We start from the raw sequence: 14,593 nt of genomic DNA, 5'->3' as shown, positions 1-14,593 counted from the left end.
CACAAGTGAGCTGTTGGGGGCTTGTGTTGACTGTGGGTGCCGGGATACCAAGGTTCTTAGTTCCATTGTGAAGGAAGTGAGGTCATCTGTGGATGTCCCTTCAGTTGAGCCCTTCCTTCTGACACACCATCCCCAGATGAACCCTTTTCTCACCACTTGCTAATCCTGAGCACAAACACATTCATCCAGTGTTTCAGCAACTGTTCAATACTACTTTCCCCAGGTAGATTTGGGTACAGCAGCCACACCATGTTGTTGGAGATACAGATGGGTTCTGTGCCTCCTGGTGCCCTGTCCTGTACTCCATTTACCTCAATTTCCAGTGTGCTAAGATGGTGACTTCTAAGAGATAGAACAGGGCAATGGTAAGAAGAGGAACCTTGTAACATTCTATGGGATGCCCAGTGGACAGGCCTCAGGGCTGAAGCTCCACCATGTCCCAAGCTGCATACAGAAGAGCACTAAGGCTGAGCCCAATGTGTTCTAGCCACTGACAGAATCTCAGTCTACAATCACAAGCCTGTCCTTACAGGGTCCTGAGAATTGAAGGCTGGGTAAAGCAAGTCTGTCCAGTAGAGCTAGGGAACTTTGATTTCCTCCAATGACCAGGTGATTTCTTTTTTTTTCTTTTTTTTGCCAGTCCTGGGCTTGAGCTCAGGGCCTGAGCACTGTCCTTGGACTTTCTCAAGGCTAGAGCTCTACTACTTGAGCCTCAGCACCACTTCCGGCTTTTTTCTATGTATGTGGTACCAAGGAATCGAACCCGGGTCTTCATGCATGCTAGGCAAGCACTTTAACCACTAGGCCAAACTCCCAGCCCAATGACAGGTGATTTCATTTCCAGGCCCTATGATATTCCTTGAACACCTGTCCTGTCATGTCCTCTCATCCACACTGGTCTCTGGACAGGGATGTGCCTATTTATGCCTCCAGTGTAGCTTGCATGACAGACATGAATGGTTGTTTTTTTGTGTTCCTTCCTGGTTCCAATTGTGAAGCTTGTGTTCTGGAACTGGGTATTGGTCTAACACTTCTTTGCTCCAGGCTGGAACTCTGTCACTTCAGCCACTCTTCCACTTTTGGCTTGTTAATGTCAGGAACTTTTCTTCTGGAGATGGCTTGGAACCTTGGTCTCCACAGCTTAGCCACTGAGAAGCTATTGTTACAGTGTGTCCCTATTTGTGCATGGTTTCTATAATAACTTTTCATTGCTGTTTATCACATCTCCTTTCCTTTCAACTGCTGGACACATTCATGTTGACATGACGTACATGACAGGCCAATATCTGAAGATCATTGCACTCACTCTACATCATAGACCTTCCCATGGCCTGTCGAGGAAAGTACAAGCAGTGATGATGTCATTACCCTCCCTAGGATTCCCCTCTCTGCTGCTTCTCAAGACCCAGAATCAGTTCTGGAATACTTTTCTTCTCTCCTTCCCTGATGGACGCTTATAGAGCCTATCAACATTAGTACACCATGGATTATTGATAGATTTTACAGATTCTATGACTCCTAGTACAGCATTCAACCACTCAGTTGGTCTCTAACTTTGTAGATAATCAATGGAGTGTGGCCTATAGTCTTTTTAGATTCAGCTGGGACACTTGCATGGAGGAGTCCTGGGCTAGTTTGGAAAGTTCAGGGCCCACAGGTATGGTGTGGTTCTAGTCTATACCCATGGATTTATCTGAATGTTGCAGTGATGAAAACTGTAGGCTTTCTGGGTACTAGTTAATCCCAACTGTAATCCTAGTTACTCAGGAGGCTGATATCTGGGGGTCACATTTATAGCAAGCCCAGGCAGGATGGTCTATGAGACACTGACCTGCCATTAATCACCAGCAAACAAGAGGTTGAGCATTGGCTAGAGTGGTACAGCATTTTCCTTCATTGATAAAGCTCAGGATCAGCAATTTGTCCCTGAGTCCAACCCATAGGGTAGGCTCAAAACCAGACAAAAAGACCAGTAAGCATACATGTAATCATAGCTATTCAGGAACCTGAGGACTATGGTTCTAAGCCAGGAAGAGTAGAAAAATCTGTGAGGCTCTTATCTCCAATTAACCAACAGAAAATCTGGAAAGTGAAGTGTGGCTCAAGTGAAAAAATGCCAACTTTGAGAGGAAAACCCAGCAGAGAGTAGAAGACAGCCTGTCAAGGATTCTGAATCATCTAGAATCATCCCCATGACTCGAGATCCTTCATCTACTCACTCCTACAAAATCCTTTCTGCCATGCAAGGGGAAGTCCACTGGTTCTAGGAATTTAGTCACTGATGTGTTTGGGCTTTCTTTTCTATAGAGAAATCAGGAGAATCAGCTTAGGAGAATCAGAGGAAAGCAAACATGAGTTTTCTTCCCAAGTCTAGGGCTCAAGGAGACCTGGTGAGCTGGGAACCATGACTTTGTGATTTCAGATCCTTTCTGGCTGTGACAAGACCAAATCCTAACTGATAATAGATTTGTCTGGGGCCTGAGGACTTGTGGGATTCTCTGCAGTGTGAAGCCAGGCATTCTGACACTGGAAAATGTGATGAGCACAGGAACTTCTGTGAAGGAGGCCAAGAGTTCCACTCAATGGAGCATCTAGGAATCTGTGTATCTGGGATGTGGTGGTGTAGGCATGAGGTGAGTCCAGATTCAAGGTTGTAATTCCAATGATGGTGCCACCGAACCCGGCCTCTGGAGCCCATCATGGATTTTTTTTTAATCACCAGAACAATATATGTTTCTAGAGGAAGATTATTGGCAAGGTAGCCAGTATGGGGACATGGAGATCCAGCTTTCATCTAATTGTCCTGGGGATGTGATTTGGTGCGATGAGGAAAGAGCTGGTGAGGTCTGGGGAAAGGAGAAGTGATGGAGGGAAAGTGGTTTGGGGTCTGCACATGCGCGTTCAACCCTCCTTGATCTTTGTCAGACCATGTTCAGCAAATGTAGATGGTGGGGAGCTTGGCCTCTTCAAAGATCCCATATGCAAACTCAAGGGAGGAGTTGACAGTATCAAGGAAAATGACCTTCAAGTCTTTGCACAGTATCCTTAGCCATTGCTGTCATCACAGTCCATGTGACAGAGCAAATATGAGACTATTGATGTAGTTATTCCAGAATGAGAGACTCTAAAGGTGCATTAAACAGCAGGTTCTAGTTTGTTGGCTCTCAAACTGGCTTTTGGGGTCCCTTAGCATGCTAAGGGGTAAGGATTGGTGTCCTGTGCCTCGCATTTCCACAGGTGCCATCAGTGGTAGTAGAAGCTAAAGTGTTGGGAGGATGGGCAGGTTGCCATGAATGTGGAATCACGTCTGGTTCTGAGGATGTGAATTCTCCTCAACTGCAGTCATCCCCACACATGGGTGTGCCTCTTCATTGTGTGGATCTGAAGGGAGAATTAGGAGTTGTCTATCTTAACCCCTTCCACTATCAAAGACAAGCCCATGCACACCTTCTCCAGGGAACCACAGACTCATTGTAAGCAGGGTTCTGAGAGAAGGCCTCTTCAGAAAGGATCATTTCCAAAGAGGATAGAATGCTTTCATTCTGTGAGGCACTTCACTAGTTAGCTAGGTAAATTTGGAGATGTATACCATATTTGTCTCATTTGGGAAGCTCCCACAGGATGTTGTTGGAAGAGACATGGTGATTTCCCAGTAAATATTACCTTTAACGCAAACTGTTCCTGATAAGAGGAAATGGAATAGATCCTCCTGCCTTCCAGTTTGGGCTTTTAAATAGCCAGTTTCCACTGCTTAAAACTTACAAAACAAAACATACTTTCTTCCTTCAATTCTTCCTTTCTTCTTCCTTCTTTCCTTGCTTCCTTCTTTTTTCTGTCCTTCCTCCATCCCTCCCTTGCTTCACTGCTGTCTACCTATTTTGCTCTTGTCCATCTTTCCTCCCTGTCTCCTCCCAACTCCCCTCCCCCCCCTCTCTCTGCTTTGCTCCTTTTCTCTGTCTTCCTCACTCTTCTTCCTTTCTTTTTGATGTCTGTTCTGGGGCTTGATTAAGGGCGTCTTGTTCTTTCTTTTATCAGGGTTGGCCCTTCTTACTTGATCTGTATCTCCACTTCCAACTTGTTGGTGATTACTTGTAGACAAGACGTTCCTGTCTGAGTGGGTTTGAGCCAAGGCCTCAGGTATCAGCCTCCTGAGTAGCTAGGATTTCCAGTGTAAGCCTCCAGCAATTGTGGCTGAGATTGATGGTGGGGCAAGTTGGCCTACACGTGTCCTGTGCTGTTCTTCATCCTTCACTGAATGGTCATCAGGTCACCTGTTTGAGCATTTATTTGGGATAACTTTCCCGTATATTGATTGCCAGTCCCTAATCTCACTTAAGGGGGATGGTGCTCTCTTCTTAATAGGAAACACTCATAACACAAGCTATTGAGGGTTTCTGTGAATGGAAGTTCAAAGTCAATCTGGACAGAAAATTCTTGAGAGCCCTTCTTCAATTCATGAGCAAAATGCTAGACTGGAGGCAGATTGAAGTGCTAGAGCAGCGGCTGTGAACTAAGAACACACACACACAAAGACATACACACATAAACTGAGGGAAGAAGGAAAAGTCTGGTGTGGTGGACTCCTCTGTGAGTGGCCTGGTAGATGTCCTGGTCACCTTTCTCTGGGGATGAAGTACTGGGGATGTTTGGTATCCCATAATGCCATCCTGCCTTCTCCATGCTGGGATCACCTGCTTAGCCCTCTCAGAAAGCACCATGTGATCTCCAAAGCACACTCCTCATCTGTCTCTGACTTCAACTCCTGGAGCTCACAGCAGATGTCAAGATTACTACAGTGAGACTGTGAACTCATACATTGTAGGACCCAACGCTGTCCCCAAAGTCAAGTATTTCTAATATTCACCACATGTGAAAGCCTTTGTGCTCACTGAGATGTTAATTTTAAAATTGTTTATCTCAGGCTGAATATGTTTCTATGAGTTTGTTTATAGTTACAAAACCTTTCATTTCCTAAATGTGTACCTGGATGAGCTCAGTGTGTTTTTGTAGTATATAAGTTCATTTTAGCAGTATAGAACATCCCACGTAATAGTAAAAACTAAATTTCAAGTTTCTATGTTTTTAAAGTGCTCTGTGTGCTGATATAGTAGAAATCCATTCTGACCAGTAATTTTACAAAAAAGACATCACTTAAGCATGGGTTTGTTCAAGTATGCATAGATTTAAACATGCTAAAATCTAACAGCACTAGCATACATAATGGAAGATGGCAGAGATGGTGAGAGGGAATATCAAAATGCCAGCCTATGAGGTAATAAGAGCATAAACAACGATTCTGCATGTTCTGATAACATTTGTTGGATGAAACAGGAGTAAAAGTAAGATAGGTAATTCATTCCTTATCAAAAATAAAGCAGAAGTCAAGTTCCAAATGGTAAGAGATTGTACCAAAATGTTGAGAGATTTTTTGGCTGATAGGTTGCTTCTTTCATGTTGTCCTCACTGTCTGCACCAAAGTCTTTCCCTGGTTTCAGGATGAGTGTAATATTACCTTCATAAAATGAGTTTGGTATTGCTCCTTCTGCTTCTATTTCTTGGAATAGTTTCAAGAGTATAGGTGTTTACTTCAACTTTAAATGTCTTGTAGAATTCCGCAGTGAAACCAGCTGGACCTGGGCTCTTTTGGTTGGCATTTCCAATTGCTTCTGCAATTTCATTGTATGAAATTGGTTTGCTCAATTTGTTTACCGCTTCATTGTTCTATGTGGATAGCCTATATTATTTAAGAAATCATCCATTTCTACTAGATTTTCTTGTTTCTTTGAATATAGGACCTGGTACTATTTATTCATAATTGACTGAATTTCTTGGATATCGGTTGTGATTATTCGCGTTGGGTCTCTAATCTTATTTATTTGAGTCTCCCCTTTCCTTTTTTTGATTAATCTTGCCAGGGTCTGTCAATTTTGTCGACTCTTTCCAAGAACCAACTTTTTGATTTATTAATTTTGTGTATAGTAGATCTTATTTCAATCTCTGATATTTCTGATTTTATTTTTGTTATTTCTGTTGTTCTAGTTGTTTCAGAATTAACTTTTTCTTGCTCCTCTAGGTGCTTCAATTTCTTCCTTAGGTTATTTACATGCTCTTCTGTCCTTTTAATATGGGCTCCTAGTGCGATAAATTTGCCTCTTAGAACTGCCTTTGCTGTGTTCCAGAAGTTCTTTTGTGATCTCTTGATTGTCATTACATTCAAGAAAATTTTGAATTTTTTCTTTGATCTGATCTGTAACCCAGGAGTTATTCGAAGTGTGTTGTTCAGCTTCCAAGTGTTTAAATGTTTTTTTGACTTTTACAGCATTGTTCAGAACTAGTCTGACTCCACTTTGATCAGATAGAACATATGGGATTATATCAGTCTTCTTGTATCTGCTTAAGTTTTCTGTATGAAATATGATCTATTTTGGATTGTGTTCCATGTGCTGCTGAGTAATATGTAAAAAGTTTCGCTGTTGGATGGAAGACTCCATGTATATCTGTTAAACCCAGATGGGCTATAGTGTCATTTAAGTCGATGGTGTCTTTGCTTAACTTTTATTGAGCTGACCTGTCATTTGGTAAAAATGGCGTATTGGAGTCTCCCACTATGACTGTGTTTTAGTCTATCTTGTTCTGTAATTCTAAGAGAGTTTGCTTGACAAATTTGGGTGCTCCCGTGTTGGGGGAGTAAATATTTATAACTGTAATATTGTGGGTATGAATTATACCCTTTACTAATATGTAGTGGAAGTCTTTATCTGTATGTACTGATTTTACTGAGAAGTTAATTTTGTCAGAGATTAAGATTGCGACTCATGCTTTTTTGCCTGGTGCGTTGGAGTGGAAAATTTTTTTTCCACCCTTTCACTTGGAATTTGTTTCTGTCTTTGTCTCTTGGAGGCAACATATGGATGGGTCTTATTTCTTAATCCAGTCTGCTGTTCTGTGTCTTTTGATTGGATTGTTCAGCCTGTTCACATTTAGGGAAATTATGGAAAAGTATTCGGTGTCCTTTGTCATCATTTAATTTTACTTCTGAGTTTCTTTCACTCTTCCCCCCTTTTGTGTTTAGTGATTTATAGGTAATTGCTTCTTGATGGGAGTTCTAGCTGTTCTGCAATTTGTTCTTGATTGTTTAATATTTTTTTGTAATGTTGGTTTAGTGTGCATGTATTCATATAGCTTCTCTTTGGAATGAAATATTAGTGTTTCACCCTCAAACGTAAATGCTAGTTTTGCGGGATAAATCAGTCTGGGTTGGCAGTTGTTGGACTTCAAAGTATGGATGATGTTTTTCCAAGCTTTTCTTGCATTTAGGGTTTGCGTGGAGAGGTCTTCAGTTATTCTATTTTTTTTTCTCATTGTAGGATAGCTCTTTCTTTGTTTTTGAAGCATTTAAGATCAGCTCCTTGGTATTCAGGTCTAGTGTCTTTACTATGATATGTCTAGATGAGTTCCTTCTAGGATCTTGACTGTTTGGAGTCCTGAAACCTTCAATAATGTATTTTCCCTTATGAGGTTGGGGAAGTTCTCTGCTATGATTTTGGTGAATAAGGGTTGCAGTCCTTTATCAAGGTACTCCTCCCCTTCATAGATCCCTATGATAAGATTAGATTTCTTGGCTGCATCTGCCAATTTCTCTTTGGTGAATTCTCACTGATTTCTCCAGGCTGATGATTCTCTGTTCTAGCTCTTGTGTTTTATCTTCCATTCCTGATGTCCTATTCTCCATCTCAGTCAATCTGTTGCTTAATGCATCCATTTTTGCTTGAATTGTGGACACTGAGCTGGATGTCTGCTGAGAGGGTATTAATCTTTTCTTCCTCTTCTCTTTTGAATTCGAGGAGCTCCTTGGTAATTTCCTGCTTTTGTTTTTGGAATTCTGCTTTAATCTCTTTTTTCATGTCCACAATCATCTCCTTGAATAGAGTCATGTTTCATGTTTCTTCAGGTGTCATTTCTTGAGATGGTGACATCTCTCCTCACTCTTGTTTCCTTTTGCATTTTGTGTGGGACTTTGATTATTTACATATGTCATAATTCGTCGTTGTGCTTTCCGAGGCATCGAGGACTGTTGTTGTAGGTTCGCTCTGTGGTGGGTAGGTGGTAGTCTTTACTTGGTTTGGGACTGGTGGTTCTGGGAATCTGTGTATACATGTGTTTCTCAGCCAAATTAGTTCCACTGCTTACTAGGTCAGAGTTTGCAGCTTTTACAGGTGTTCAGCCTGTTTCCAGAGGCTGTGTGTGGTTGCACGGCTAGCTCTCAGCCCAACCAGTGGCCCCACAGTGTGCCCTAGGATTGAGCTGCGAGCTTTGGTCTCAGCTAGCCCCATGGATGGCTAGTTTTCCTGCTCTGTTCCTAGGGTCGGGGCCCTCCCAAGGCCCTGGTGGTTGGGATTTTCCTGGAGCTCTCAGCTAAATCAGTCCGACTGGTTTCTGTCCTCTTCCCAGGGGCTGGGCCCAGCTGAGGACATGGGCTCTGAGGGAGGAGCTGGGCCTTTCTGGCTCTCAGAGGGCAAGCTCGACCCCTGATGGTCTGCCCTTCAATTCCCTGCTGTGTTTCAGCTGCTTTGGCTGAGAGTCTTTTTGTGACTCTTGGGTTGCCCCTCAATGTTGTCTTGCTGGAGGCACCCAAGAGTAGGGCCCCCCTCTTTGGTTTGGGGCATTCAGATGATTGCTCCTAGATTCCCATACACTGCCACCCATTGTTGGAAGGAAGGGTCTCAGCCCCCCACAGTCTCCAGTTTCAATGGCCTGGGAGAGGAGGCTGTTGGGTAGGTGGGAGCAGGGACACCTCTGCCCCCTTTGGTGGGGTGCTAGGTCTTAGAGCCCACCCAACTGTCAGTCTCCAGTCAATGGCTAGGGGAAGGGACCTGTTGGGGGAATGGACAGGATTCTGTATTCCTTCCCCCCTGCACTTGCCAGTCTTTCTTGGGAAGGGTGGGAGGGGTCTGGGTTAAGTCCTGTAGCCACCAGCTCTGCTTTCCCGATGGCTTTGGGGAACCCACTGGACTGATTACTCATCTCAGTTTGGCTGTGAGCTGCTCTGCTGTGTTAGAGGGTCGTTTACCTCCCCTTTGGTTTCCACCGCCATCTGTGCTGCTAATGTCAGGACTGTGTGGGTTCCTGTGTCTGGATTCTGCTGCTTGCTGGCGTTGGTGGAGGATGGGGCTCCCTGGGGCAGCGCCCTCTGCTGAGGCTTTCGTGGCTTGGAGCTGGCAGCGAGGGGTGGGGGAGTGGTCCTCGTGTTTAGGGTTCTTTGAGAACATTGGATATAAGTTTCATCTGGATGTCTTTTCCAATTTGTGTACTTCTCCATTGCTTCTTGAATATGTAGTTGTGGGTTTCTTAGGCTAGTTGGCTCGCAGGATTCTCTGATTCTCCTTTTTTTGTGGGAGAGAGCTAGGCTGGGTCCCTATTGTCTTGGTGCCATCTTTCTCCCTCCTGACCTTCGTTAATTATGTTTATTAATTGCATTTGTATAGCATTTAAAGGACTCTCCTCTAGTTTTGCCATTGATTGCTCCATTGCCTGTTTATATTGGGTGAGAGATGCTATTCCTTGATTTGCCATTTTTCTTGAGTTTCTTGTTCTGCCCATTTGAAAACAGGTGCAAGATTAATACTGCAGAAGATTGCAACTTTTAAGATATAACCAACCTAGACCTCTTTAGCTGGCCAGACAATAGATGCTCAAATTTTAGATTGGTATTAGCACTCTCTCTCTCTTTTTGTGCACTGACAGGCAAATCCAATATCACCATCCATCACCATTTTACGACCAAAAAAATCAACCCTTCAGTCCAATCTCTATTGTATTTAAGTCCATCTGGACCTACAGTATAATTGAAAACCTAGATATATAGGATTGCTTAACAGGCATCAGTTGTAGATCCATGCACTATAAAAGTTGAATGATGAACACAGAACCAAAGATAGAAAAATAGTATGAAAGACAAGAGGCGAGGTAAGAAAAGAGTAATGTAGGAGTGTAACATTAATATAGTAATGAAGAAAAGGGATAGTGTAAGGATAACTGACCGAAGTTGGTAGAAAATTAAAATAGTTGAGTACAAAATTTAGAAAAAATAAAACTTATGAAAATAAGAAGAGTAATAAGAATATATAGAGAAAAGAGGAAGGTATATATAGGAGAGCTCATTGATGAAAATTTTAAAAAGTAAAAATAAACAAAACAGAAAAATAAAAACATAAAAAAGGTGGGGGGACATCAGACACAATTGTGAGTTCTTAGACAAGAAATGCTAGGGTAAAGAACCAACAGATGAAAAAGCAGGTGACTGTATCAATATAAATATCATTTGTATCCAGTCTCTACCCAGTGCTGTCACTATGTTTCTAGGAACGACCACAATGACGGAAGGAAAGCAGGCAGGGAGGTTTGGGTGGGGGGAAAAGGAAATAATCATAACATTAAAAAAAGCAGGTGGAGGTAAAATGGAAAAAAAAAGAACATTAAAAATGCAAATGAAATACAGTAGAAAAAAAGGAAAACAAGAAAGAAAGAGAAAAAAAGGGTATTCTTCAGTTCGTTTTATTTTTTGGGGGGGTGGACAGGGTAGGAAACTTGTGTCTCCACTAAATTTGGGATCCAAACCCTTCAAAAAGTCTTTTTCTCTTCCGATTTGGCTTTGAGGTGTTTCTGATCACTTTGCTTGATTGGGCAAAAAAAAAAAAAGCGGGTGGAGTCACACATGGCTTTGTTTTTTTTATTTTATTTTTCATTTATTTATTTATTTATTTATTTATTTTTTATTGTAATTAGTAAAAGGGTTACATGATATTTGCCAGATAGAAGGTGCATTAATTCACATACATTGATACCCTTTCACATGTCTTGGTACCCATTTCCCTCCCCCCTCACACCCCCCACCCCTCTTGCTTTTCCCACACATGGCTTTGTTTACCAGGACTGTGTCCCGCCCATGGGAAGGAACTTCTTCTAGGACAGATGGTGGCCTGGCTAAGTTGCCTCTGGGAAAACCTTTGCCCTTTTGAATGATGGCATCGTCAGCATACTTCTCAGGCTCCAGTTGTTTGGTAGGGTCTTTGTCAGCAGCAGTCAAGATGGCACTGCTATACAAAAGATCTGCAGTTTAATGCAGTCCCGCTTATCCAGCATTTCTCTGATTTGTTGTGATTCTTGGTCCTTATTAAGAAAGTTTCGACCTGTGCCAAGGAGGCCTCGTGTGTCTCCTATTCCTTCTTGTAAAGTTTTCAGAGTGTCGGCTTTTACCTCCAGGTCTTTGATCCATTTGGAGTTAATTCTAGTGCAGAGTGACAAAGAAGGATCCAACTTTAGTTTTCCGCATGTGCTTAACCAGTTCTGCCAGCACAACTTGTTGAAGAGGCTATCTTTCTTCCATTCTATTTTTTTGGCTCCCTTGTCAAAGATTAGGTGGCCATAGGTCTGTGGTTTAATATCTGGGTCTTCAGTTCTATTCCATTGGTCTTCAGACCTGTTCTTGTGTCAGTACCAAGCTGTTTTGATAATTATAGCTCTGTAAGAGTCTAAAGTTTGGTATTGAAATTCCTCCTGCACTGTTCTTTCTTCTAAGAAGTGTTTTTGCTATACGGGGTCTTTTATTATTCCATATGAAATTTTGGGTTGCCTCTTCTATTTCTTTAAAGAATGATATTGGGATATTGATTGGTATTGGGTTGAATTAAACTAAGTAGGAAGCCTACAGAGTGGGAGAAGATCTTCACCAACCATACAACAGACAAAGGCCTCATATCTAAAATATAGGAACAGCTCAAAAAATTGAATCAATCCAAAACTAATCTCCAAAGTAACAACCATCCCATGAAAAGATGGGCCAAAGACTTAAAGAGAGTCTTCTCTGAAGAAGAAACAAAAATGGCCTAGAGACACATGAAGAAATGCTTGACATCTCTGGTCATAAAAGAAATGCAAATGAAAACAACTCCAAGATTCCACCTCACTCCAGTTAGAATGGCCAGGATCAAGAAAACTAAGAATAACAGATGCTGGAGGGGATGTGGCCAGGAAGGATCACTACTACACTGTTGGTGGGAGTGCAAACTCATTCAACCACTATGGAAAGCAGTATGGCAGTTCCTCAAAAGACTAAACATAGAACTCCCCTATAACCCAGCAATTCCACTACTTGACATTTACCCAATCATCCAGAAACAAGGACACACTAAATCCACCAGCACAACAATGTTCATTGCAGCATTATTTACCATAGCAAAGATATGGAACCAACCTAGATGTCCCTTAGTTGATGAGTGGATCAACAAGATGTGGTATTTGTACACAATGGAATTCTATGCTGCTGTCAGAAAGAATGACATTGCCCCATGGAAAGACTTAGAAAAGATCATATTAAGTGAAGTAAGCCAGACTCAAAGGAACTTAGGCTCAATGGTTTCCCTCATTCGTCATAATCAGTAGAAACCTTGGACTCTCCTAGCAGAGATTTGCAATAGAGCAAAACCTTGATACAAAAGGCCATATAGTAGGACGCTAAATGAAAGGATCTGGAGGATATAGAAACATAAGCCATATAATGAATGATTGTTGTTCTTAAGGTACTATGTTATCTCTCATCTCTTTTGCTGTCCCTTAGTTATCTCATATTGTACAGTATCTCACTTTGTTACCTGATATATCGTATATATTTGTATTTGGTTATTTGAAATTGGATAGGGAATGGGGGAAAACAAGATGAGTGGTGGGGGTTGCGGGGAGGGAAATGGGGACCAAGACATGTGAAAGGGTATCAATGTTAATGCACCATCTATCTTGCAAATATCATGTAACGCTTCTATTCATTACAATAAAAATATATGAAAAAAATTAAAAATTAAGAAAAAAAGATGGCACTGCTCTCTGCTAGTGGGGGAAGGGATTCCTTCCCAATGCCATTCTGCGAGCAAAAGTGGAAACGTCTCCACAGAAGTACTCACAAATTGCTGGATTTTCTGGTTCCGTGAAGCTGGCTGGCCCGCGCCATGACCGGGTGATGGCTCTGGACTTACTCATGCTCTGTCTGCCTCTGGAGCTGGCAGGTCTGCGCTGCTAAGAAGCTCTGTCTGCTCAGGTCCTGGAGTGAGGCTTTGTCACTGTGGCAGCTCCAAGAAGCTGGCGCTGCTCCACACTGTCGCTGTCTTCTTCCTCTGGTTTCCTGCTTTTCTCCTCTCTAACAGATCTCTGTGGTGCTAAAGCTTACTTAGGATGGATCTTTGGGTATGAACTTTTTCCTACGATGCTAGAACTTGTACATTGGAGAGAGCTCCGAAAGACTCACACTCAACCACCACCATCTTCCATCGATCCCCTTCTAATAGACTTTTGAAGTTGATATTCCTCCAGCTCTGTCCTGCTAAGGATTGTTTCTGCTATTCTGAGTCCTCTGTTATGCCACATTAACTTTTGGATTGCTTATTCTATATCATGGAAGGATGTTCTTGAGATTTTAATGGGTATTACTTTGACTCATAGAACACGTTGGGCAGGAAGTAATATCATTTTCACAATTTTAATTTTTCCCAATTCAGGAGCATGGAAGGCTTTTTCAACTTCCTTGAATCTGCTTTAATTTCTTTTTTCAGGTTTTGAAAGTTTCATCATAGATATGCTTTACAACTTTGGTGAATTTCTAATATTTTATTTACTTATTTATTGTTATTTATTTATTTGTAGGGCTTGAACTCTAGGCCTGGGTGTTGTGCCTGAGCTCTTCAGTTCAAGGCTATTGCCTTACCTCTTGAGCCACAGTGCCACTTCTAGCTTTATGGTGGTTTTTTGGCAATGAGTCTCATGGGCTTTAACTATGATTCTCAGATCTCAGCCTCCTGAATGGTTTGGATTACAGGCATGAGCCTCTGCCCCTAGCTTTTATTATTATTAATATCATTGTTTTTTGAAGCTACTTCAGCTTCTTTTGTCTCATTATTCGCATACAGTAAAGCTACAAAGTTTTGTATATTAATTTCTTTATTTTCAAATTGTATTTTATTATCAGGGTGATGTACAGAGGGGTACATATGTACATTAGTTCTTGAACATTGATACCCCTTCCCATGTTTGTCTTCCATTTTCACTCCCGCCACCCCTGGCAGTCATCTTCTTTTTATCCTTCACTTCCCTATTTCAAACAAACAAATAAACATATACACAATGTACTAGGTACCAAAGACAGATACAATAACAAAGTGAGATAAAGCATAAGGGGAAAAAAGAGAAAATACATAACTTCACATAGTACATTAAGAGAAACAAATAGAAAGACAAACCTCTTGTTTCCATACCTTGGAGTTCATTTTGGGAAGCCTCATTCGATATGGCTGTATATATATAGCTTTTGAGCTGCTGTGATCCTCTGCTGGGAGTGTTGATTAATTTTATACACTGCTCTCTTGTCAAAGTTTCAGATGAGCCCATGTAATTTGGAGAGGAGTCTTTGGGGTTCTTTAAATCCTCAGTCATATCATCTGCAAAAATGGAGCATTTTACTTCTCCTTTTTGTATTTTTATCCACTTTATGGCTGCTTCTTCCCTTAGTGCTCTGGCTAGAAATTCCAATAGTAGACTTAAGAGGAAT

This window comes from Megascapheus bottae, unplaced genomic scaffold (genome assembly GCF_031878675.1).
Source record: "Megascapheus bottae isolate mThoBot1 unplaced genomic scaffold, mThoBot2.hap1 HAP1_SCAFFOLD_40, whole genome shotgun sequence".
In the NCBI taxonomy this organism is placed as follows: domain Eukaryota; kingdom Metazoa; phylum Chordata; class Mammalia; order Rodentia; family Geomyidae; genus Megascapheus; species Megascapheus bottae.
The sequence above is the reverse complement of the archived record's forward strand: the minus strand, read 5'-3'. Positions refer to the sequence as shown.